The sequence below is a fragment of the Mesocricetus auratus genome, unplaced genomic scaffold (assembly GCF_017639785.1).
Source record: "Mesocricetus auratus isolate SY011 unplaced genomic scaffold, BCM_Maur_2.0 Super-Scaffold_6731, whole genome shotgun sequence".
NCBI lineage: Eukaryota > Metazoa > Chordata > Mammalia > Rodentia > Cricetidae > Mesocricetus > Mesocricetus auratus.
Window position 1 is genome coordinate 10,611,954 of NW_024429185.1, and position 24,432 is coordinate 10,636,385.

Here is a 24,432-nt window from a genome sequence, read left to right on the forward strand (position 1 = left end):
CCCTGTGATGTTTGTCTTAGAAAAACAAGAAAGAGAAGTATGACTGAAAAATAATTTCTTGTTGCTTTATGAAAGATACCAGAGTATTCTGCTTATCTACAGCCCTTTCCCATACAATAGAAAGCTGAAACTTGTGGCTCCTTGTCAGTACAACTTACTGTGTTTTGAACAACATTCCCTCTACTTAGGTAGCCATAGGTTCTTTGACTAGAACACACTACTTCATTTGAAAGACCCCGGCCCAGCCTACACGGAGGCAGCTGAGGCTTATGGAAAATTCCGTTTCCCCCACAGCTCAGCTGAATAGTCATTTTTTATCAGAAGGGAGCTCAGCTCAAGGTCTTCATGGCTGAATAGTCACTACTATCAGAAGGGAACTCTGTCCAGGCAGGGACACAGGTGTCTACTGTCTGCATAGCCACACAGAAACCTATTGTTCCTCAGATAGGGCCAAGGCCGAGACTTGAGTTCCAAGCAAAACCTTAATTGCCCTCGTTCTGAGCCCCAGCCTCATTTAAATTGCCCAGTCAGGGTCCTGTAACTAGGCTTCTCGCTTCTGTACTGCGCTTTTTGCTATAAAAGAACCCCTGAGTCCCCAGCTCGGGGCTCTCAGTTCCCGAGACTGAGATGCCCCGGGTACCCATGTATTATCAATAAAGCCTCTTGCTGTTGCATCCAAGCTCGTGGTCTCGTTGTTCCTTGGGTTCGGGTCTCCCTCCCGTGAAAGTCCCCCGCCTGGGGTCTTTCATTTGGTGCGTTGGCCGGGAAGATTGAGACCCCCGCCCAGGGACCACCGACCCACTTCTGGGAGGTAAGAATTGTCCGGACTCAATTTCTGTTGTCTGCTGTCTGACTATGCCTGTTATTTTCTCGCACCTGCGTTTGTAGTATACAGCTGTATACATTTGTATTTGGCGGCACCGAGGAGGAATTGACGAATTCGTACTCCCGACCGCAGCTCCAGGAGACGTCCTGGTAGCGTTTGGAGTCCTTAGGGACTCGTTTGTTTGGGGTAGATGTCAATCTGCCCCGTTTGTATTTGGAGTCCTTAGGGACTCGTTTGTTTGGGGTAGATGTCAATCTGCCCCGTTTGTATTTGGAGTCCTTAGGGACTCGTTTGTTTGGGGTAGATGCCTAGGAATCTGCCCCGTCTGTTTGGGGAACCCCCTCTGACAGAGGGATTTTCCATCCTGGTAGGGGACGAGGGCGGGAGGCCCCCGTCCCCGAGCCCAACTGAAGTTTTGCTTTTGACTTTACGTAAAAGCCGCGCAGCGAAAATCTGTTCGTTTTCGTTTCTTATTTGTTTGTTTGTCTTAGTCATCACTCTCGAGAAGATGGGCCAGACAGTTACCACTCCGCTCAGTTTGACCCTTTCACATTGGCCACAGGTTCAGGAGTATGCTCATAACCGGACTGTCGATGTGCGCAAGAAGGAATGGATCACCTTTTGCTCTTCCGAGTGGCCAGCTTTAAATGTTGGCTGGCCCCGGGATGGCACCTTTAACTCTCAAATTATCTTCCAGGTGAAAGAGAAAGTGATGGATCCGGGGCCCACGGCCGTCCGGACCAAGTACCCTACATAGTCACCTGGGAAGCGTTAGTTCATAACTCTCCTACCTGGGTGCGTCCCTTTGTGCACCCCGGAGGGCACCCCTCCTCCTCTTCCCTAACCCCCGCCAATTCCAAACCATCCGCACCCCCCCTTCCGCCCCCTTTGACCTCCTCCCCGCATCCGCAGTCCTCCCATTCTGGCCTGTACCCCACCGTAACTAAGCAGAAAGAGAAAAAAGGAGACCCCAAAGTCCTCCCTCCAGAAGACAGTCTCCTGTTGGATTTACTGACGGAGGAACCTCCACCGTACCAGGCTCCTCCGGCAGGTCAACCGGCAGCAGCTGAGGCCCAACCTTCGCCTCCCACCGACCCGGAGCCCTCACCTATGGCCTCTAGACTGCAAGGCCGCAGGGAGCAGCCTGCTCCAGATTCCACTGCCCTGCCCCTCTGGACGGGCCATGATGGCCAATTACAGTACTGGCCGTTTTCTGCCTCTGATCTTTATAACTGGAAAAATAATAACCCCTCCTTTTCAGCAGATCCTGTGAGACTGACTGATCTATTGGAGTCGGTTCTTACTACCCATCAGCCCACCTGGGACGATTGCCAACAGCTTTTACAGGTCCTCCTCACTTCGGAGGAGAAACAGCGGGTCCTTCTTGAAGCCCGGAAGAATGTTCCTGGGGCAAATGGACAACCTACGCAGCTTCCAAATGAAATTGATGCTGCTTTTCCCCTCGATCGCCCAGACTGGGACTTCACCACTGAGGCAGGTAGGACCCATCTACGTCTTTATCGCCAGTTGCTTGTAGCGGGTCTCCGAGGGGCAGGTAAGCGTCCTACCAATTTGGCCCAGATAAGACAGATAGTTCAGAAGGCAGAGGAATCGCCAGCCGCATTTTTAGAGAGACTTAAGGAAGCATACAGAATGTATACTCCATATGACCCTGAGGACCCCGGGAAAGCTACTAGCCTGACCATGTCCTTCATTTGGCAGTCGACCGCTGACATTAGAAACAAATTGCAGCGGTTAGAGAATTTACAGAGTTATACACTACCAGATGTATTAAAAGAGGCGGAGCGCATCTTTAACAAGAGGGAAACACAGGAGGAAAGGGAAGAGAGATGGAGAAAAGAGGACCAAGAAAGGGAAGAACGTCAGAGACAGGAAATGGAAGAGAAGGAGAGAGAGAGGGACAAGAAGCGTAATAGAGAAATGACTAAACTGTTGGCCACAGTAGTCACAGAGCAGAGACAGGATAGGCAGAGAGAGGGACAAAGGGGGCCTCGCCTAGGAAGAGACCAATGTGCATACTGCAAAGGAAAAGGACACTGGGCAAGAGAATGTCCCAAGAGACAGAAAAGGACATTCCAAAGGCCCAAACCCCGTTCTCAGACCTCCGACCTCCTGAGCCTCGAAGATTAGGGAGGTCAGGGCCAGGAGCCCCCCCCCCCCCCCGAGCCCCGGATAACCATACCAGTAGGGGAGTGCCCGGTCACCTTCCTGGTCGACATGGGGGCTCAACACTCTGTTCTAAATCAGTCACCTGGCCCCCTGAGCCGCCGAGCTGCCTGGGTACAAGGGGCCACCGGAGGAAAACAATATCGATGGACCACGGACCGCCAGCTCCACCTAGCGACCGGTAAGGTGATGCACTCCTTTTTACATGTTCCTGACTGTCCATACCCCCTCCTGGGTCGAGACCTCCTAACGAAGTTAAAGGCTCAAGTACATTTCGAAAAAAGCCAACATAAGAGTCACGGGGCCAGAAGGGGCCCCACTCACGGTGCTGACCATAGCCTTAGAAGAGGAATATAGAATACATGAGCCCAAGAATGACTCTTTTAAGGTCGAGGACTGCTAGCTGACCGACTTTCCCCAGTCCTGGGCAGAGACTGGAGGAATGGGACTAGCCCTCCAGCAGGCTCCCATCATAGTCCATTTAAAGGCATCTGCTCTCCCGGCCTCAATTAAACAATATCCTATGTCCCGGGAGGCCCGCGATGGGATCAAACCTCACATTAGGAGGCAACTGGAGCAGGGCATTCTAACTCCCTGCTGGTCCCCCTGGAACACTCCCCTGTTGCCAGTCAAGAAGCCTGGAACCAATGACTATAGGCCAGTCCAGGACCTCCGGGAGGTCAATAAGCGGGTTGAGGACATACACCCCACGGTCCCCAATCCCTATAACCTCCTGAGTGGACTGCCACCTGACTATGTTTGGTACTCAGTCCTGGATTTAAAGGATGCCTTCTTCTGCCTACAGTTACACAAAGACAGTCAGCCACTGTTTGCCTTTGAATGGCAGGATGCAGACCTGGGAATCTCGGGACAACTTACATGGACTAGGTTGCCCCAAGGGTTCAAAAATAGCCCCACCCTCTTTGATGAGGCCTTACATCAGGACTTGGCCGGATTTAGAGTCCACCACCCTGAGGTCATCCTCTTACAATATGTGGATGACATCCTGATAGCCACCAAAACAGAGGAGGAATGCCTGAGGGGGACAGAAGCTCTCTTAAAGACTTTAGGAGACTTGGGGTATAGGGCCTCTGCCAAGAAGGCCCAAATCTGCCGGACCCAGGTCACCTACTTGGGGTACAAAATCCAGGATGGAAAACGTTGGCTAACAGAAGCCCGCAAACAGGCCATACTTGACATCCCTCCTCCCAAGACCCCGAAAACTGAGGGAATTCTTGGGAATTGCAGGTTTCTGTAGACTGTGGATCCCCGGGTTTGCGGAGATGGCAGCACCCCTGTACCCCCTCACCAAGACGGGGGCTGCCTTTGACTGGGGGGAGAGCCAGGAAAAAGCCTTCATGGACATCAAGAAGGCTCTGCTCTGCTCCCCAGCTCTGGGGTTACCTGATCTGACTAAACCCTTTGACTTATTCGTGGCTGAGCAAGAGGGTTATGCGAAGGGGGTCCTAACTCAAAAACTTGGGCCCTGGAGACGACCGGTCGCCTACCTATCTAAGAGATTAGACCCCGTAGCGTCAGGATGGCCCCCATGTCTCCGCATGATCGCCGCCACCACAGTTCTCATAAAGGACTCTCACAAATTGACTTTGGGGCAGCCTTTGACTATTTATGCCCCCCATGCTATGGAGGCGGTCATCAGGCAGCCACCGGGCCGCTGGCTCACCAATGCCAGGATGACTCATTACCAGACTTTGTTGCTGGACAAGGACCGAATTCACTTCGGGGCTCCGGTGACCCTAAACCCCGCCTCGCTACTCCCCCTTCCCGGGGAAGCAGAGACTCATGACTGCTTGCAGGTCCTGGCTGAGGTCCATGGGACGAGAGCTGACCTCACGGATCAACCCCTTCCCAACCCCGACCATGTCTGGTTCACGGACGGAAGCAGCTTTGTACATCAAGGGGAAAGGAAAGCCGGTGCTGCAGTGACAACTGAGTCAGAAACAATTTGGGCCGAGGCCCTGCCGCCAGGAACATCGGCTCAACGAGCAGAACTGATTGCCTTAACACAGGCCCTGAGACTGGCAGAAGGTAAGAAACTCACTGTCTACACAGACAGCCGCTATGCTTTTGCCACCGCTCACATCCATGGTGAAATTTATAGGCGAAGGGGGCTATTGACCTCAGAGGGCAGAGACATTAAAAACAAAAAGGAAATCCTGGCCCTCTTAGAGGCTCTGCACCTGCCAACCGCCCTCAGTATCATACATTGCCCAGGGCATCAGAAAGGCGACAGCCCAGTCGCCCGGGGAAACCGGAGGGCAGACCTGGCCGCCCGGGAGGCTGCCCTGGCCATGGAAAGCAGCAGTCACCTCCTCCAGGCAGCTGTAGTCCCTGTAACTAATGAGGCTTCCGAGAAGACCTCCCCGTCATGGGACTATGAGATAAAAGACATCAAAGCCATGAAAAGACTGGGGGCGACCCGAGTACATGATGGTCTCTGGACCTATCAAGGAAAAACTGTCCTTCCCCGCCTAATGACTAGATATCTGGTTAACAGCCTACACAAACTCACTCATTTGAGCTCCAGGAAAATGCGAGAACTATTAGCCCGGGAAGAAAATACTCGCCACCTGTTGGGAATAGAAGAAATAATAAAACAAGTGACTGAGCAATGTGACGCCTGCGCCCGCGTCAATATGACCAGGCTAAAGCTACCCATGGGGACTCGAGCTCGTGGGCACCGGCCTGGGGTGCATTGGGAAATAGATTTCACAGAAATCAAACCAGGAAAATATGGATACAAGTACCTCCTGGTTTTTGTTGACACCTTCTCGGGATGGACTGAAGCCTACCCCACCAAGCACGAGACGGCGAAGGTGGTCACCAAGAAACTTCTTGAAGAAATCTTCCCCCGTTACGGAATGCCACAGGTATTGGGGACAGACAACGGGCCTGCCTTTGTTTCTCAGGTAAGTCAGTCTGTGGCCACCTTGTTGGGGATTGATTGGAAATTACATTGTGCTTACCGACCCCAAAGCTCAGGACAGGTAGAGCGAATGAATAGAACCATTAAGGAGACTATAACTAAATTATCGCTTGCAGCTGGCACTAAAGACTGGGTCCTCTTGCTCCCCCTTGCCCTCTATCGTGCCCGGAATACACCGGGCCCCCATGGCCTCACCCCTTTTGAAATTCTATATGGAACCACCATTCCCTTTGTTCAGTTCTTTGACCAAGATATTTCTGACTATGCCAATTCCTCCTCTCTTCAAGCTCACCTGCAGGCACTCCAGCTGGTCCAGCAGGAAGTCTGGAAGCCTCTGGCCCAAGCCTACCGAGACCAGAGGAGACATCCTATCGTTCCTCACTCCTACCACGTGGGAGACAGCGTTTGGGTCAGGCGCCACCAGGCTAAGAACCTTGAACCCCGCTGGAAGGGACCATACATGGTCCTGTTGACCACCCCTACTGCTCTCAAGGTGGACGGGATTGCTGCTTGGATACACGCCTCGCACGTAAAAGCTGCCTTCCCTGAGGATCCGGACTCAGGATGGAAAGCTCAACGCACTCAAAATCCTTTAAAAATAAAACTTACCCGCTCCTCTCCCTCCTGCTAATAGCCCTCCTCATAAAATCAAGCACTGGTGTGGCCTCCAGTCCCCATACCGTTTATAAATTAACTTGGGAGGTTCTCTCCCAAATGGGGGAGGTCATTTATGCTGTCACGGAACCACATGCACTTGGGACATGGTGGCCTACTCTATGGCCTGAATTTTGTGATTTAGTAGCAGGATTGGACACTTGGGACATTCCCCATTGCCACCCAAAGGCATGCACCAGTGGTTTCCACTTTTACAGACGTCGACGTACATTCATATTCATGGACTCCAGAGAAACCACCCCCGGGTGTGTTAGTCGCAGAGCCAGAGAGCAGCTAAATTCACAGGACTTCTATGTCTGCCCCCAAGATGGACGTACCTGGCAACAGGCCCGGAAATGTGGGGGACATGATTACTTTTTCTGTGCAGCTTGGGGGTGCGAGACTACAGGGGACGCATATTGGAGGCCATCCTCATCTTGGGATAAAATACAAAAGTACGCAGAGGCTGGGACAAAGGACAATCTGGAATGATAGGTATGCCCCTTGCCATTTCCTTCACTGCGCAGGGAAAGCAAGCCCCGGACTGGCAGACTGGGTATACCTGGGGTTTGCGTTGGTATCTATACGGGCCAGACAGGGGAGTAATCTTTACAATCAGATGTAAGGTGGCTCCTGTCAATCCACAGGCCATAGGCCCTAACCAGGTCCTTGCTGATCAAAAGCAGCCTAGCCTACTGATGCCCAAGGCTGATACCAGGCCCCTGACCCTGCCTAAAACCACAGCTGCTCCCGCGCCTACAGAAAGCACTCCCAAACCCCCCTCCTCGGGTCCCCCCTTAAAGGCACGGGAAATAGAATATTAGCCCTGATCCAAGGGACATATGCCACTCTGAATTTAACTCGCCCAGATAAGACTAAGGAATGCTGGCTTTGTCTGACTCCGCAACCTCCCTATTATGAAGGCTTAGCGGTTGTGGGCAAATATACAAATCAGGCCACAGCCGAGGCCCTTTGTGGGACAGCCATGCAACATAAATTGACCATCTCAGAAGTGTCTGGAAAGGGGCTATGTATAGGTAAAGTCCCCGCCACGCATCAAGGACTATGCAATGCCACTGAGCCTTTGCCCCAAAGTGGCCGCTACTTGATAGCCCCCAATGGGACATATTGGGCATGCAACACTGGATTAACCCCTTGTGTCTCCACCACGGTACTAGATGCCACCGTTGTCTATTGTGTTCTGATCGAATTATGGCCTAAGGTAATTTACCACCCCTCTGACTATGACTTGATAAGAACTGGCCGCAGTAAGAGGGAACCTATCTCCATCACTACTGCCATCCTACTAGGGGGATTAACCATGGGAGGCATAGCAGCAGGAATAGGAACCGGTACTGCCGCACTGCAGGAAACTAAACAGTTCCAACTCCTACAACAAGTAATGCGTGCAGATATTCGGTCTTTAGAGGAATCTGTCGCTGCCCTGGAGAAGTCCCTGTCCTCCCTGGCAGAAGTAGCCCTCCAAAATAGAAGGGGACTAGACCTCTTATTTTTACAGCAGGGGGGAATTTGTGCAGCCCTTAAAGAATAATGCTGCTTTTACGCAGACCATACCGGAGTGGTAAGAGACAACCTGGCTAAAATAAAAGAAAGATGCCAAAAGTACCACCAATTAATTGAGTCCCAACAGGGATGGTTTCAGAATTGGTATAACAGGTCCCCTTGGTATTCGACTCTCATATCCACCATTATGGGACCCCTGATCATTATATTTCTGATTCTGATGTTTGGGCCATGCATCTTAAACAGATTGACCCAGTTCATAAAAGAAAGGTTATCAGTTGTACAATCACTGGTTTTGACTCAACAATACCAGCAGCTAAAGCAAAGGGATTTCGAGATGGTAGAAACCTCTGAATGAAATATTCCATTCAGTTACAAGAGCAATGGGGGAATGAAAGACCCCGGCCCAGCCTACACGGAGGCAGCTGAGGCTTATGGAAAATTCCGTTTCCCCCACAGCTCAGCTGAATAGTCATTTTTTATCAGAAGGGAGCTCAGCTCAAGGTCTTCATGGCTGAATAGTCACTACTATCAGAAGGGAACTCTGTCCAGGCAGGGACACAGGTGTCTACTGTCTGCATAGCCACACAGAAACCTATTGTTCCTCAGATAGGGCCAAGGCCGAGACTTGAGTTCCAAGCAAAACCTTAATTGCCCTCGTTCTGAGCCCCAGCCTCATTTAAATTGCCCAATCAGGGTCCTGTAACTAGGCTTCTCGCTTCTGTACTGCGCTTTTTGCTATAAAAGAACCCCTGAGTCCCCAGCTCGGGGCTCTCAGTTCCCGAGACTGAGATGCCCCGGGTACCCATGTATTATCAATAAAGCCTCTTGCTGTTGCATCCAAGCTCGTGGTCTCGTTGTTCCTTGGGTTCGGGTCTCCCTCCCGTGAAAGTCCCCCGCCTGGGGTCTTTCACATTTTGCACAGGCATCTCAATTTTGATTTACTGACAATTTATAATGTGATTGAAGTTAATATTTTTCAGAAATATCACAAAACAGATTCTCTAAATTCATCTCACAACATTCAGCAAGGTTTCCCTGTCTGTATTAAATGTAATCATTTGTCTAAGTTAGTGTTGGTTAGTTTACTTTAGTGCAAAACGCCGTTCTTTGTAAGCAATCAATTAATATTATAGAAGTACCAAAGTTCCTAAAATTCTTTTCCTCACTCTTTTTAGCATCCACAACTGGATCTTAACAATGCAATTAATAGTCTATTGTTCCTATGATGATCATCTGCTTTCATGCATTAGTTCTTTATTTGAATTTTTGAATTCAATTCAAATTCAAGAATTTGAGTTCTTATTTATATACTAATTCTGTCTCTCCTAAGTATGGCGATTTACCTCATATCAGATGAGTATGGGAGACACTAGTAAGAGAAATGCTCTTTCAACATGTGCGATTGGGGACTAAAATAGTCCCTTTTTCTTTAAAAATGTTTCTGTTACACATGCTTTGCAATTTCTTACGAGGTCAGCGCTCTTCTCCCTAGAACCTAGCAGAGCTCCTGAGATGAAACACATGGAATTAATGGCTTCTGCAATACTGTAGAACATAGGGTTATTTCCTCTACTCCCTACTCAGCTTCCAGCATCTTGCAGCAATTATCACATAGGCTTTCCTGCCAGATCTGGAGGGCTGTGTCCTTGCCACACAGTCCTGAGGTCTGACTACGGATTTGCCTGAATCTCTCTAGGTGCCTGATTAGCTCTGTCAGACAGTTTCAGTTCTCCAATTGAACAGACATGGGTTTTCAGTTTAAAGTTTTCCTTACTGAGGAACATGGGTATTGCCTTTAAGCTAGACTTAAAATCAGAGCTACGAACCCATTCTTTACAACATATTTCCATGCTTTCAGTCTTTCCCAGTGTGGATGAGTTTATGCTATGGAGTTTCCCGGCTGGCTGTGGTAATTTATAGCTCTAAGTTTCTATTTAATTTCCCTTAATTGATTTTCCTAATTCATTTTAGGTCATTGTTGCAATTATTTATTTATTTTTTGTTCTTAGGAATTGAATCTTTAATGTCATAGGCATATTTACAAGAGCTGTTTCATATGTTTTGTTATTACATCCAACGTAACTAACTTTTTCTTTCATGTTAAAGGAGAGAATTTTAATCTGATTATTCATCACTTCTCTTTATGTGTCTTGTGATTCTGTTGTTATTAAAATCCAAATATTTTTGGTTGTGAGCCTAGCCTTTAACGGCTGAGCCATCTCTCCAGCTCAAAATCCAAACATTTTTAATATAAAGTGTAGCAGTCCTTTATTCTCTCTTTGGATAGGAATTATTTGTTGAATTTCTGTTATAGAAGGTGTGTTATAAGTTTCTTTTCCACTTTTATTTTCTAGCCTGAAATTTTAGGAGTCTCTGGTGTGTCTGTATCACTTAATGGTCAGGTAGTAATTTGCACAGAGGTTATTTCTAGAGCCTACACTTCTGTAAAGCCTGCATGGATTTGTGTGTGGTTTGGGAAGTGCATTCAAAGTTCAGCTGCTTTCTAAGCTTGCTGCTGCTTTTACTTCCCTTGGGGTACTCACAGTTCTTTCTGGAACGCACACATAGTTTCCCAGTCAGGAATGCTCTTTAGATAATTTATTTGACCCTTCTAAGTCTCTCTCATTTTCAGATTCTCTTTGTTGACATTTTGATTGGACCACTGCTTGCTCAACCTGACCTAGCAATCTCAGACCATTGAAGTTTCTACACTCATGACTTACTATGCCTCCATGTGCATTAAAAATGACACCAAGAATTACTTTTGCCTTCTTTCTAAAATTAAAGTGTATTCTCTGCCATGTATATGCTGCTCGATTTCATGGAAAGGCTCTTCCCTAGTTTCAGAGAGGTGAATGTGTTTTACCACACACACACACACACACACACACACACACACACACACAGACACACACACAGAGAGAGAGAGAGAGAGAGAGAGAGAGAGAGAGAGAATCAGAGACACTGAGAGAGCAAGCAAGGGGAGATAGACAGACAGACAAACAGACAGACAAAGAGGTATTGTTATAAAATTCTCCTGAACACTGGAAACACAATGCATTTGCTAAGATCTGACCAGAAATTTTGATATTACAAGAAAAATTGCTCAGTTTTCAAATAATCTCAATTTTATCATGAATGTCTACATTTCTGAGGTAGAAGTTTGAAACAATATTTATTTATATTATATGTGTGTATATGTGTGTGTCTTCTGCACACTTATAACTGAACTGCATATGTTCCTAGTGATCATGGTGGCCAGAATAGAGTGCTGCATTCCTTGAAACTAGTAACATATGTATAACCTACACACCTTCACTTGGATGCTGTGACCTGAACAAGCAATGTTCCTCTGCCAGAGCAGAAATACTGTAAACCACTAAGTCATCTCTCCAACAGCAAAGTGGAAATTTTTACAAGTTTAATTTAGAAGATATAACACGGAGAGAAAAATTATATGGCCAAAGATCCATCCATTTTTTGGAACAGTGTTTCAGCATGTGAAGCCCACATTTTCTGAAGATAATTATCAATGTTTCTCCAATTCAATGACAATGCAAAGAGGAAGATGTTGTGTTGCGTCTGGAAAACAATTACATCGTCATAAGCACCCTCATCTGTGTACTGACTAGTTCAGCCAGAGTTAGCAATTATTTCACCTGGGAAAATGAAGTCAGGATATCTGAGTTAAGATGATCAAAGTTCAAGTCTTTAGTGCTTCCTAGACATGTGAAAATAAAATGGTACAACAATAATAACTATGACAATAATGATATATTAGAATATGCATCTTTTTGTGTCAATCTATAAGATACTACAATCTTCATAGTATGATCTAGGCGATAGTCATATGACAGATTAGTGTGAATCTTTGTGTTCTGTTTATTTAGAAATTATCATAAAAAATATCTAGGAAGAAAGACACAAAACTTGTGCTTTAAAAAGTAATATTACTTATATATAGATAGGTATTTGAAGGCAATAGGGGAAAAGATTGTAGACTAAACTTTTCTGAACAGTCAAGGATTAAGATTTTTTCAGAAAATAATGTCCCTGACTAATAAAAATTTCACCTCATTGCTCCTTTAACTATGTACAATATTGTTCCTTGCGTCTTATTTTTTCCTAATATTTTTATTTAAATTAGAAAAAACACGTGTTTTTCACATCAATCCCAGTTCCCCTCCTTCCCTGCCTCCATTAAACCCTTATCCCTTCCCTTTATGCTCCCCATGGAGAGTGTGGCCTTGCATGGTGGATTTTCAAAGTCTGTCATATCACGTAGAACAGGTCTAGGTCCTCCCCCATGTCTCTAAGTTGAGAGTGTTTCCCTCTATGCGGAATGGGCTCACAAATTCCAATCCTATGCTAGGGATAAATACTGATCTACTATCAGAGGCCTCCTCACTGACACCCACGTTCAGGGGGTGTGGATCAGTCCTTGTCTGGTTTCCCAGCTGTCAGTCTGGAGTTCATGAACTCCCCCTTGTTTAGGTCAGCTGATTCTGTGTGTTACACACCAGCCTGGTCTTGACCCCTTTTTTCATCACTCCTCCCTCTCTGCAACTGGCTTCCAGGAGTTCATCTCACTGTTTAGTTGTGGATATCTGTTTCTGCTTCTGGCAGCTACTGGATAAAGGCTGTAATATGGCATAGAAGGTACTCATCAATCTCATTATCGGGGAAGGGCATTTAAGGTAGTCTCTCCACTATTGCTTAGGTTACTAGTTAGTATCATTCTTGTAGATCTCTGGACATTTCCCTAGTGCCAGATTTCTCCTTAAACCTATAATGGTGTTTCTTTTTATTTTCAAGAAAAAAAACTTATTACATTTTTTTTTTAGAAAAGAGCTTGCTTCACACGCCAATCTCAGCTCCCTCTCCCTCCCCTCCTCCCTCATCCACCCCATACCCTCCAGCCTGCCATCCCATTCCCACCTTGCTCCACAGGGAATTATGGTATCTCTTATCTCACTATACTTCCCCTGACTCAACCTTCCTGCTCCTTCAAGTTGTACTCTCCTGTCCTCTCCTTTTCTGTCTCCTAGCTCCCTTTCCCTTCCCCCCATGCTTCCTATGTGTTTGGATGAATTGTTCTATAGATGTCTGTTAAACCCAGTTGGGTCATAACTTCTGTTAGTTCTTTTGTTTCTAAGTTAATTTTCTGTCTTGTGATCCTGTCTAGTGGTGAGAGTGGTGTATTGAAGTCTCTACTATAATTCTGTGAGGTTTTATGTGTGTTTTGAGTTTTAGTAGTGTTTCTTTTGAGAAATGGGTGCCTTTGTATTTGGGGCATTGATGTTAGAATTGAGAATTCATTCTGAATTTTTCCTGTGATTAACATGAACTTACCTTCTTCATTGCTTTTGATTGATTTCAGTTTGAAGTCTAATGGTTAGATATTAGGATAGCTATACCAGCTTGTTTCTTGTGTCCATTTGAGTGGAAAATCATATCCCAACCCTTTATTCTGAGGTAAAGTTTATTTTTGAAGTTAAGATGTATTTATTGTATGCAGCAGAAGGATGGGTTCTGCCTTTGTATACATTCTCTTAGTCTGTGTCTTTTTATAGGTAAGTTAAGACCATTAATATTGATGGAAATTAATGACCATTGAGTGTTAAATCTTGTTTATTTTGGATTTGCTGCTGGTGCTGGTATTGTGTGGGTTTGCCCTGCTTTTTCTATTGGTTTTGGTAAAGTGGGATTAGCCATTTCCTATGTTATGTGAGTGTAGTTAACTTTCTTAGGTTGGAGTTTTCCTTTCAGTACTTCCTGTAGGGCTGGATTTGTGGATATGTATTGTTTAAATATGGTTTTGCTGTGGAATATCTTGTTTTCTCCATCTATAGTGACTGAAAGCTTTGCTGGGTATAGTAATCTAGGCTGGCATTGGTGGTCTCTTAAGGTTGGTAGAGTATCTATTCAGGACCTTTTGGCTTTCAGAGTTTCCATAGAGAAATCAGTGTAATTCTGATTGGTTTGCCTTTATATGTTGCTTGACCTTTTTCCTTAGCTGCTCTTAATAATCTTTCATTAATATATATATGCTTGGTGTTTTGACTATTATGTGGTGACAGGACTTTTTTGTGGTCCACTCTATTTGGTGTTCTGTAGGCTTCTTGTACTTTCATTGGCATGCATTTCTTTAGGTTGGGAAAGTTTTTCTTCTATGATTTTGTTAAATATGTTTTCTCCACCTTTGAATTGGGTTTCTTCACCTTCTTCTGTACCTATTATTTTTAGATTTGGCCTTTTCACAGTGTCCCATATTTCCTGGCTATTTTGTGTTAGGGATTTGTTTGACTGAAGATTTTCTGTGGTTGATGAATCTATTTCTCTTAGTGTATCTTCAACCCCTAGAATTCTCCCTTTCCTCTATTGTATTCTGTTAGTTATGCTTGTGTCTGTAGTTCCTGATCATTTATCCAACTTTTCTAATTCCCTAAGAGTGTGTTTTTATTGTCTCTATTTCAACTTTCAAACCTTGCACTGTTTGAATTGTTTCTTGCAATTTTTGATTTTTCTTTTCTTCCATTTCTTCAAAGGATTTTTCTCATTTCCTTTTTTAGTGTCTATCATCTTCATGAAGTTTTTTAAAGGTCATTCTCTTCCATTTCATCGGTGTTGGTATATTCAGGTCCTACTGGTATATAGTCACTGGACTCTGTAGCATCATATTGGTTTAACTGTTGTTAAATGTGTTCTTATATTGTCGTCTTCCCAACCCTTATCATCTTAGGTGCAGGTGGGGTCTCTTCCTCTCATGGTGGGTATTAGGACAAGGTTTTCTTCCAGTGGGAGCCAGCAGGCCCAATACCCTGATGAGTCTTAAGGTGGGTGCAGGAGGGACTGAGCCACTCACTCTCCTGGTGGATAGGATTGGGACTAACATAGCGATATCAGCAGACTCACTGTTGCTTTGTCTACCGTAAGCAAGTTGACCTGACTGCAGTCTCCAGGCCAGAAGATCCAAGAGTGGGAAAGCAGAAGTCAGGCCTGAGACAGGGGCCCAAGCTTACCTCTCTTCTGAGTGCAAGCAGGAGTAGCACAGTGATATCAGCAAACTCCAGGTTGCTTCATCTGGCAGGGCAAGTTGATCTGCCTGTAGTCCCCAAGCCAGGGCATGCCCTATTCCTTGTGTCTTTAAAGCTTTGTCTATTAAATTGTTATAGTAACTCTAAAAAATAGACTTCATTTTCATTTTGTTTCTGAATCTCAAAGAACAGTTATAATTCTTGTGGTGTACCCATAATTCATTTTTTTCGTTTTTTCATTTTTCTCTCATATATATCATGTATACCGTATAAAGTTATTATAAAACCAGGTTCATTCCCTTATATTAATACTGGATAGAGTAAGAAGAAATCATACCAAGAGCAGGCAAAAGAATCAGAGACAGCCCCACTCCCACTGTTAGGATTATCACACAAACACCAACCTACAGTGTATATAGGATATAGCTCAGTCCCCTGTAGGCTCTTTTATTGTTTCTTCATTCCCTTTGAGCCCTTGTGAGATCAGGTTAGTTGATTCTGAAGGCCATTTTCTTATGGTGTCTCAAACTCTGGCTTCTACCCTCATTCCTCGCATGCTTCCACAGGATTTCCCCAGCTCTGTCTAATGTTTGACTGTATGTCTCTCCATCTGCTGCCATCAGTTGCTAGATGAAGCCTCTCTGATGATGATTATGTAAGGCTCAGTACTTTGAGTACAGCAGTGTGTTATTAGGAATCATTTAATTGAATTGTTCCCCTGGCTTGTGATTGGTTCTATCTTAGGTCTCTCCCTATCCAGTCTCTGGATTGTGATCCTCCAACCAGTATCAGGTATGGGGTACCTCTCCTGACATAGGTCTCAACTTGGCTATTCACACAAGTTCTATATCACCTTTACCCATAAGATCTTGTAGACCAAGAAAATTATAGGTTGAAAGCTTTGTGGCTGGGTTGATGTCCAAATTCCTTCACTGGAAGTCTTTTCAGGTTATCAAAGATGGTTTTTCAAGTTCTATATCCCTCATTACTAGAAATCTTTGCTATGGTTATTCTCATGGAGTTCTAGGAGATTCTTTTGAACTAGGTTTTTATCTTGCCCTAGAAAAGCCTTCAATTTTTGTCATCTCTACCAGTACTCTCTCACTCCACCCCTACCTAATGCCTCTTGTTCTCATCTCCACTCATCCCAAGTTGACCTAAGAAGTCTATTCAATTTCCTCTTCCCAGGAAGATACATACAGGCATATTTTTCACTTACTTCTGTGTATTTGTTCTCGATATACATATAAATAACTGTATTTTATATATTTGCTTTTCTAAAATATAACATATGAATATGATATATTATATTATGTACAATATAAATGATATATGATAAAAACATGCCAATACACATTAAAGACAGAATTCAATACATCTTTCCTGATGCCCAAATCCATATTCCATGTGTCCTTTTCAGTTAGTTTAGCTATGCTTTTCTCATTGAAAGTAATGAGGGCCAGCAAAAGAGTAAGGCATTTGAAAGAAAGCTTCTAATGTGGTTTTTCTTATATTTCCTGATACTATCCTATTAATTTCAGTTTTTATAGATATCTAATTTTCTTTCTTTAGTTCTTTTTTATAATTTAGTTTCTTCATTTAACTTTTGACACATGTTACTCTCAGTTTCCTCTACCTTCCCTCCTCCCCCGGACCCACATTTCTCCCAATCCCCCACCCCACTCCATCCCCCCTCTGCTCCCAAAGGGGGTTAAGGGCTTCCATGAGGGGTTTTCAGGGTCTGTCTTATCTTTCTGGGCAGGGCCTAGGTCCATCCCCATGTTTTCTAAACTCATCAAAATTTTCGTTTGGCTTTAGGTCAAGAACATCTAATAATGTCTACCCTTACTGTCAATTCCTAATATGTGACCCGGGACACTGTAATTCAAAAATAACTTAGGCACTAAAAGGGAGCAGTCCCTCTTTCCCATTTACTCTCTGTATTCTCTTTCCATGCTGAGTGTGAATGTGGAATTTGTGAGTGATGTCATATTTTAGCTATATTTTCTCACAAACATTCCTAACAGAGAGATTCAGCATATGTTCTAAGGAAATCACATTGCTAAGAGGTTGATCTAGCAGTCAAATATAATATATTGTATATCAATCTTAATATACTGTTTGTTTTCAAGTGTGGAAGTAGGTATCATTTAGCTGGAGACAGCTTTTCACAAAACTGTCATTCCTTATGGTGTTCATGTGTTTCTAAAGAGAGTAAATGTTTTATTCCTATTCTTGTAGAACTATGCTAAGTCACACAAAATGAAACAAATTGTAAAACATGATTTCGCAAATGAATTACCACATTTCTTATGACTTAATTTGTTCTGACAATTTTCGTAGTGACAATACAGTTTTCTTCTGACAAGCACAATTAGGTTTGGTGAAGCACCCTTATTTCATGTCTCTGAGAAAGTGACTCAAATCAAATGAAGAAATATCTATGACAGGACAGGCAGTGCAATAAAAAGTCATGGTGAATTCAAGTAAATTAATGTTGAGCTAGAATTCATAAAACATGAGATAACACCATACACCACTATTGTAAAAATTTAAGCAACAACCACCTTAAAATGCATAATGTTGCGTTGCCTTTAAGTGTTAAAGTGAGTGAGTAGTGGGGAGGGCCTGAAGAGAAGAATAATTAAGTGTTCACTTACAGAGTTAGGAGAGGCAAGGGCAGAGACTCTTCTATTAGATTATTAGAATTTAAACATCCTAAAATCTTGTATAAAGAGTATGTATGAATCTTCTTCAGAACTCTTGCCCATATGCTGGTGCTTAATCAGTTAAGTGGTAGGGTTTTTAGGCAGTGATAAAGTAAAGAGGATAAAACCAATTAAACGCAGGGCTTGTTTGCCATCATGGCTTTACTTCCAGGAGAAAATATCCTCCGCAGAAGTGTGTGCAAGCACAAACAGGGCCCGTGCGAGACCTTTTATCCTCGCGCAGATTTCATGCTTTACTTCCATTATCCGATGAATGTGAAAAACAAATTTCTTTTGTTTATAAATTACCTAGTCTAATGTATCTTATGGCAGCATAAATGGGAGAGAACACACAGACATACACACATGCAGGCACGCACACACACACACACACACACAGAGAGAGAGAGAGAGAGAGAGAGAGAGAGAGAGAGAGAGAGAGAGAGAGAGAGAGAGAGAGAGAGAGAGAGAAGCAGTAACAACCCTAGAAACTAGTCCTCAAAGTATTTATCATGCTTGGAATTCCAAATGTAGTGCTTGTATAATCTGATCAGCATATGTCTACTTTGTGAATGTGCAGCTTCAAGAATGTTGAGACCATGTACGGTTTATTCATGTTAGAAAGTTCAATCTTCTAAAGCAAACTATATGTATCTTCATGTGATCAGCTGGAGCTACTTGTAAGAGTCATCTAACTGGACATATGAACTTTCTAAACATTTCAATAGAGAATGGTGAGAGTTATTGAACTCACCTGATATTCCAGTAATCTCTTGTCATTTATATCCGGTTCTGCCTAATTTTACTAGTCTTGTAGTCTCAGGTTATACAACGTTGTACAGTCTGGGAAAGGCTTAGGTAGACTCCACTTCTGCAACAATAGGGAAGGCAACATCCATGTTTGTTAAAGGTTTTCCTTTTCTCCTCTGATGTCATAAATGCTTCTGCCAATTACCCCTGGTTCATGCTCTGTAAGTCCAAAAAATCACTGATTCCCATGGGTGATTTGTGATGGAGTCATACACTGGCTCATTTATGGAACTTTCACAGGAAAGCTTAGGCAATTTTTCATCTCCCACAAATAAGTCATTTTAGAAACAGTTCAACATATGCTCTCCATTTCTAGAACACATGTTGCATATACACACATGCATGCACACACACAGAGACACACACAAATCTAAATTATAGAATCATGAGTTAATGGTTTCAGTTTCTGGAATCATCTTATAAACTGGAGCCATTCTTTAGTTAAGAGACAAATTCCTTCTATAAAACTCTCTATAATTTATATATCTATTTCTAAGAATTATTAAGTATTCTTCAATAGAACGTGTAAGTCATTTTAAAACATGATAATATTTAGAATATTGAAACTTAAAATATGAAGGAAATTGCCTTGAATGATATTGAGTTGAGTACGGTTTTGGGGAACTTCTCTGTCAATGTTACAACCTGGTGGTTCTTTGGCTTTCTGTGGATAGTTAAACCCAAACTCTTCTGCCATCAACTCTTTTCGGAAAGCACTGGGGGCTCACTAAACATGAAGCTGATTATTCCTGACTAATACAGTACATTTAGCTCAATTATTCCTGAAGATGATTGAGCACAAATGATTTTTTTCTCTTTTTTTATTTTTTTAATTTTTCAGTTTAAGTTTAGATAAGAAACAAGGTTGCTTCACAAGTCAGTTCCAGGTCTCTCTCTCTTTCCCTCCCCTCCTACAGTGCCCTCCCCCAGCCCCCCCATTATCCCCTCATTCCCCCAGGGAGGGTAAGGCCCTCCATGGGGGTGTCCATAGTCTGTCATTTCATACAGGGCAGGGCCTAGACCCTCCCCCAAGAGTTCAGGGTGAGAGTGCACCTCACATTGTTGGGTGGGAGTCCAAAGTCTGAGCACAAATGATTTATAATCTCGGTATTGACTGCCACCCCACCCTCCCATTGTTTAATTTCACATTATCTTGTTTTTTTTTTTTTTTTTGGTTGTGAGCCTAGCCTTTAATGGCTGAGCCATGTCTACAGCCCTAATTTCACATTATCACGTATCCCGATCTCACTACAAACTGCACCAACCTTTCTCTGAACCGTTGTTCTCAGCCCTGACAATTGATTTCATTTAAAATTCTCCAGTCATAGCTAATACATGAACATCATTAAATGTTGTTGTTCCATGAAGTTTTGCCAGAAGGGGTTATAGTACAGAGCAGAAATAAATTAACACCGAAAGCCAGAAACCATCTCCTGGCGTTGTTTGCTTTCTTACAATGAGGCCTCCGGGCTTACAATTTGTTAGTGAGGCCTATTCTTCATCACACAGCCTTTGCCCACTCTTGCCTCTTGAGAACATGCTGGCTAGAGGAGATCGCTATATATTTAACGTAAAATGAAGGTCTGCCAGAACGAAAATGAACTGTTCTTCTATGTTTGTGTAATTTCTCTTTCTGGCTTATCTGGATCTCTCCTTTTCACGTCTGCTGCCACGTGTCAGAATTGAATCAGAATCACAAAAGCATCAGATAACAAAAGTTTTCAACCAAAGATGACTTCTGTTTCCCTCTGATGGCTTAAATGAAGGCGTCCTTGGAATAATGGGTTTTCAGTTGGTAGCATTACTAGGGAGGGCTTGGGACAGAACACGCTACTGGCTCAGTTTTTTCCTGACAGTAGTTAGAAACTGGTGTAACGGAAGGAAAGGAAAAGCACCAGCTCTGCCTCTGCATGGCATTCCCCTCTGCTTTTCCCAGTTTTAAATTTACACTCACTGACAATTCATGGCTATTCCAGGCTTTCTAGTGTCCATCACTTGCCTACCTGTTGACTGCTTTGATTTTCTGGAAATAAACTAAATCACGGTTTGGGTTCATGTAAATCATTGCTTCTTCCTGTACGCTTGGTTTAACTCATTTTCCATTTGAGGTCATGAGTAGAGGATTAATTTTGGACTGCCTTTTCCCAATGCACTATTAATTTAGTATTGAAAACTTCCTTTCCAACAGCAACTTAATTATGTCCCACAATTTTCATGTTACATTTTCACTTTCATTTCCTACACTTTTAAGTCTTTGTTTAACATTGAGGTTTTTCTATGTAACTCAGATTTTTAAAATTGAGTTATTAAGTTTCTGGTTCGTGATTATTCTGTTACTGTTCATTACTCATCTCTGATTTGAATCACTTGAGTCTACCTACATTCACACAAGCTCAATAGCTGTAAATGAGTTCTGATTTCTGTCCTTGACAATGTTATAATCTGGTTCCATATGTGACATCTGGAAACCTGAAATGAACATCCACTTACTCTTCTGATTTATTGCAGGATGTGATGTACACTTCAACTATTTCATGCTGTTTAATGATCAGCTATGCTAAATTAAAGATGATAGTTTGTAGTTATTCTTTGGATAACTGAGAAAGAAATGTTACATCTAACTCTAATGATGGACTTGCCATTTTTCTCTTTCGTTCTCTATGTTTTTATTGATGAAATTTGTTTTACACTGTTTCAGATGTGTATGCTATCTATAGTACCTACTCTCACCCCTATGCCCCAATAAATCCCTCTCATACATATTTGTGACTATTTGGTTTATTTGAGATCTACTGAGATAGATCACCTGTGTGATCCTATGTTTTCTTTGTCTTCACATAGACTCTTACTGGATCATTGACATAAATGAGAAGTCATGTCTAGTCCCTCAAATAAGTTATATACTAAGGTTTCATGTAATTTCTCTTCCTGGTTGGTCTGGATCTCTCCGTTTCTTATCTGCTGCCTCTGCTTGTTCAGTTTCCTGTCTGCTGTTCACATTGATGACTACTGGTCTATCCTCAGTTCAGGGATTCTGTCCTTACTCTGTAATTCTCCTGTGCTAAGACTTTTAATATCAGCTTGGAGTCTTTATTTCTAAAATTGCCATTTTTCTTTGTTTCATATCAATTGGGTTTGTGAATTGACACATCATCCTTTCATGAAGATAAACCCATATACCCAAGATGGTCTGAACTTATTATTTAACTTTTGAGAGCTCAGAACACAGGCATGTGCCCCAATTTGGCCTGTAGAGAGAGATCTTACTAGGCACCTGATCCACCCATTTGGGCATCTTCACAGGTGCATAAATGGGGTGTGGGATAAAGACCTGGAGAGAGGTTGCTAGCATTCTCTTGGTGTTCTGGTCAGGTCTCAGAGAGAGCTGAGACTGCGTGCTCAGAGTGCTGACCCAGGGATACCAATCACTCATGTAAGTGATTTTCTCTTCAATAAAATTAACTTTCTTCATCCTAATCCTGTATACTGTAATTCTTGTAGCCACATTGGCCACATGATGCTGTGGATAGGCTTCATGAATTTTCAGAAAGCACTAAACTACAGCTGCTTATGGCAGAGGGGTGAGTCACATTCACTTATAACAGATGCATCCATTCCATGTATCCATTGTTCATGGCAATAGGTTTCCTGAAACAATTGCCCCACAAATATGTCTTATGCTTTGACATACTAGGCTCTTCCATTCTCTGTACACCCTTCTTCTATTTTTTCTATTTGTTTCCCCTCTCACATTTCCCCCTTCATGCCATAGGCCCATTTAAGAATTTGTGCATAAATCAGTTGAAAATAAGCAAGAAGACATCTAAATTAAACATTTTTTAGTTACAGTCAGATGTATGTATTGTAAGAATGTGATGGCCAGGATAATTTCTTTAAAACAAATATGAAAATCTAAGCGAGAATTTCCAGTTATTGAAAAAGAACTAAAGATACAGCATTAAAGGTGTAAGATTTGTGGGATAAAGACATAGTTCAACAGTTAAGAGGGTATACTGCTTTTACAAAAGATGTAAAGTCAGTTCCTATTACACACTTGACTAGCTCAAAATTCCCTTAAGTGTAGCTCCATGGGATCTTACACACTCTTTTGAACTTAGAGCCGTATACAATTGCACCCACACACAAATGCACTAATATGCATGAAGTTTTAAAATGGAACAAAAATTTTACAATAAAAAATGAGTTTTATGTAACCCAAGCCCAGATTTTTTGAAGTAATAAAGTTAATGGATCTACTATTAAATAGACAAAGCTGGTATATGATAGTCTATTTTTATTTGTTAAGAAACCAAGTTAACTTGAAACTGTCTTTGTTGGCTTCAACGGACGCTGTAACGATACGCGACACACAATTACTGAAAGTAACGCTAAGTATTTTATGTAGAAAATTACTCACAAGTTACCAAACCCAGAGAAGCTCAGCAGATCTCAGCTAGCGACTGGACCGGAAGCCGAACTCCAGGAAAAGAGAGCGAGACTTCCTGTGCGCTGTCTTTTATGCCTTCCCCCCGTACCGCCCCTAGCCATGCCCAAAAGTGGGCCTGGCTAGTGACGTAGTTCCGCCTACGTACGTATACGTCTTTACGTCCAGCCATATACGTCTTTAGTCCTGCCTAAAGTGGGTGTGGTTAGCGGTGTGGTAAACCGCCCTTTTATTACCTCATCTGTATGCGCCTCTAGTAAGTCACATGTTTAATGGCGGCATAGACTTAGTAAGTCACATGTTTAATGGCAGCATAGACTTCCTCCTACAATTCCCCTTTTAGTCTAAAAAAGGACAACTAACTTGTGTCCATGAACAAGATGTATCAAACTTCTATCTAAACCTAAACTTATCTGAAAGAAACACCCAAATATGAATACCTCCTTCCAATCCCAACTGTAAAATAATTGAAAACTAACACTAACAGGTGTAATCTTATAATATCAATAGTAGGGAGAGGGGGTGTGGAATTCTCAAAACTACTTCCTGCTGAGATGGGACGATGATAATCTCATGGGGACCTGTGAAAAGAAAATGTTAGTATAACAAAATCTCAGTAGATCAGACAGTCTCAGTATGGCAGGAGATGCTTGATTGAAGTTCCTGACTAGGGTTCTAGTGTTGATTGAAACTCTCATCTTGAAGCTCTGGTCAGATTGTAGAAGATGTGCTGTTTCAGTTTCTTGGTCCGGAGATGTGTAGAGTGATGTAGTTTCAAGCCAGTTTCAGGATAGTGCTTGTCAGGTGGAGTCAATGATGTGGGGCAGTTCAGATGCCTCCAGTCGAATCAGGTGAAGTCAAGGAAGTGGATCCTCATTCTCTTTCGGAAGCAGTTGAAGATTGCTGTCAGGAAATCCCTTGTTCTCTGGAAAACTCAAACATTACTGTTAACAAAGAAATATTTTAACTTTCATATGTAAGCATACAGAAGAGGTGACAATAGGGAAGATGGAAAACCTGGAGGAAATTAGACTGTTCAGAAAAAGAAATCCACAGATAACAATCCCTCATTTTATTTCTTCTGTCTTATATCAATGGCTCTTTGATATAATACAGAAATTCTGAATTGTATTTAAATAACATGCTTGGGTTTAGAGTAGGAGAGCCAATCCAACTCCAAAGCCAGCTTCAGTTAAATTAATGGGAATTGAGGTATGTGAAGAAATAAAGATAAAAGGATACTATGAAAAAGCAATATAGAGAGATTTAGACTTTGATACCACACAGTGTGT

General features: G+C 43.0%; 1 long non-coding RNA gene across 1 annotated transcript; it reads right to left on the reverse strand.

The window, feature by feature from the left end:
• Positions 1–11,547: 11,547 nt before the first annotated feature.
• LOC121139170 lies at positions 11,548–23,158 on the reverse strand. Its single transcript, XR_005876013.1, has 3 exons — positions 23,114–23,158; positions 18,641–18,757; positions 11,548–11,723 (listed from the first exon to the last, which is right to left on the reverse strand). It is a non-coding gene; the product is annotated as an uncharacterized LOC121139170 (long non-coding RNA).
• Positions 23,159–24,432: the final 1,274 nt, after the last annotated feature.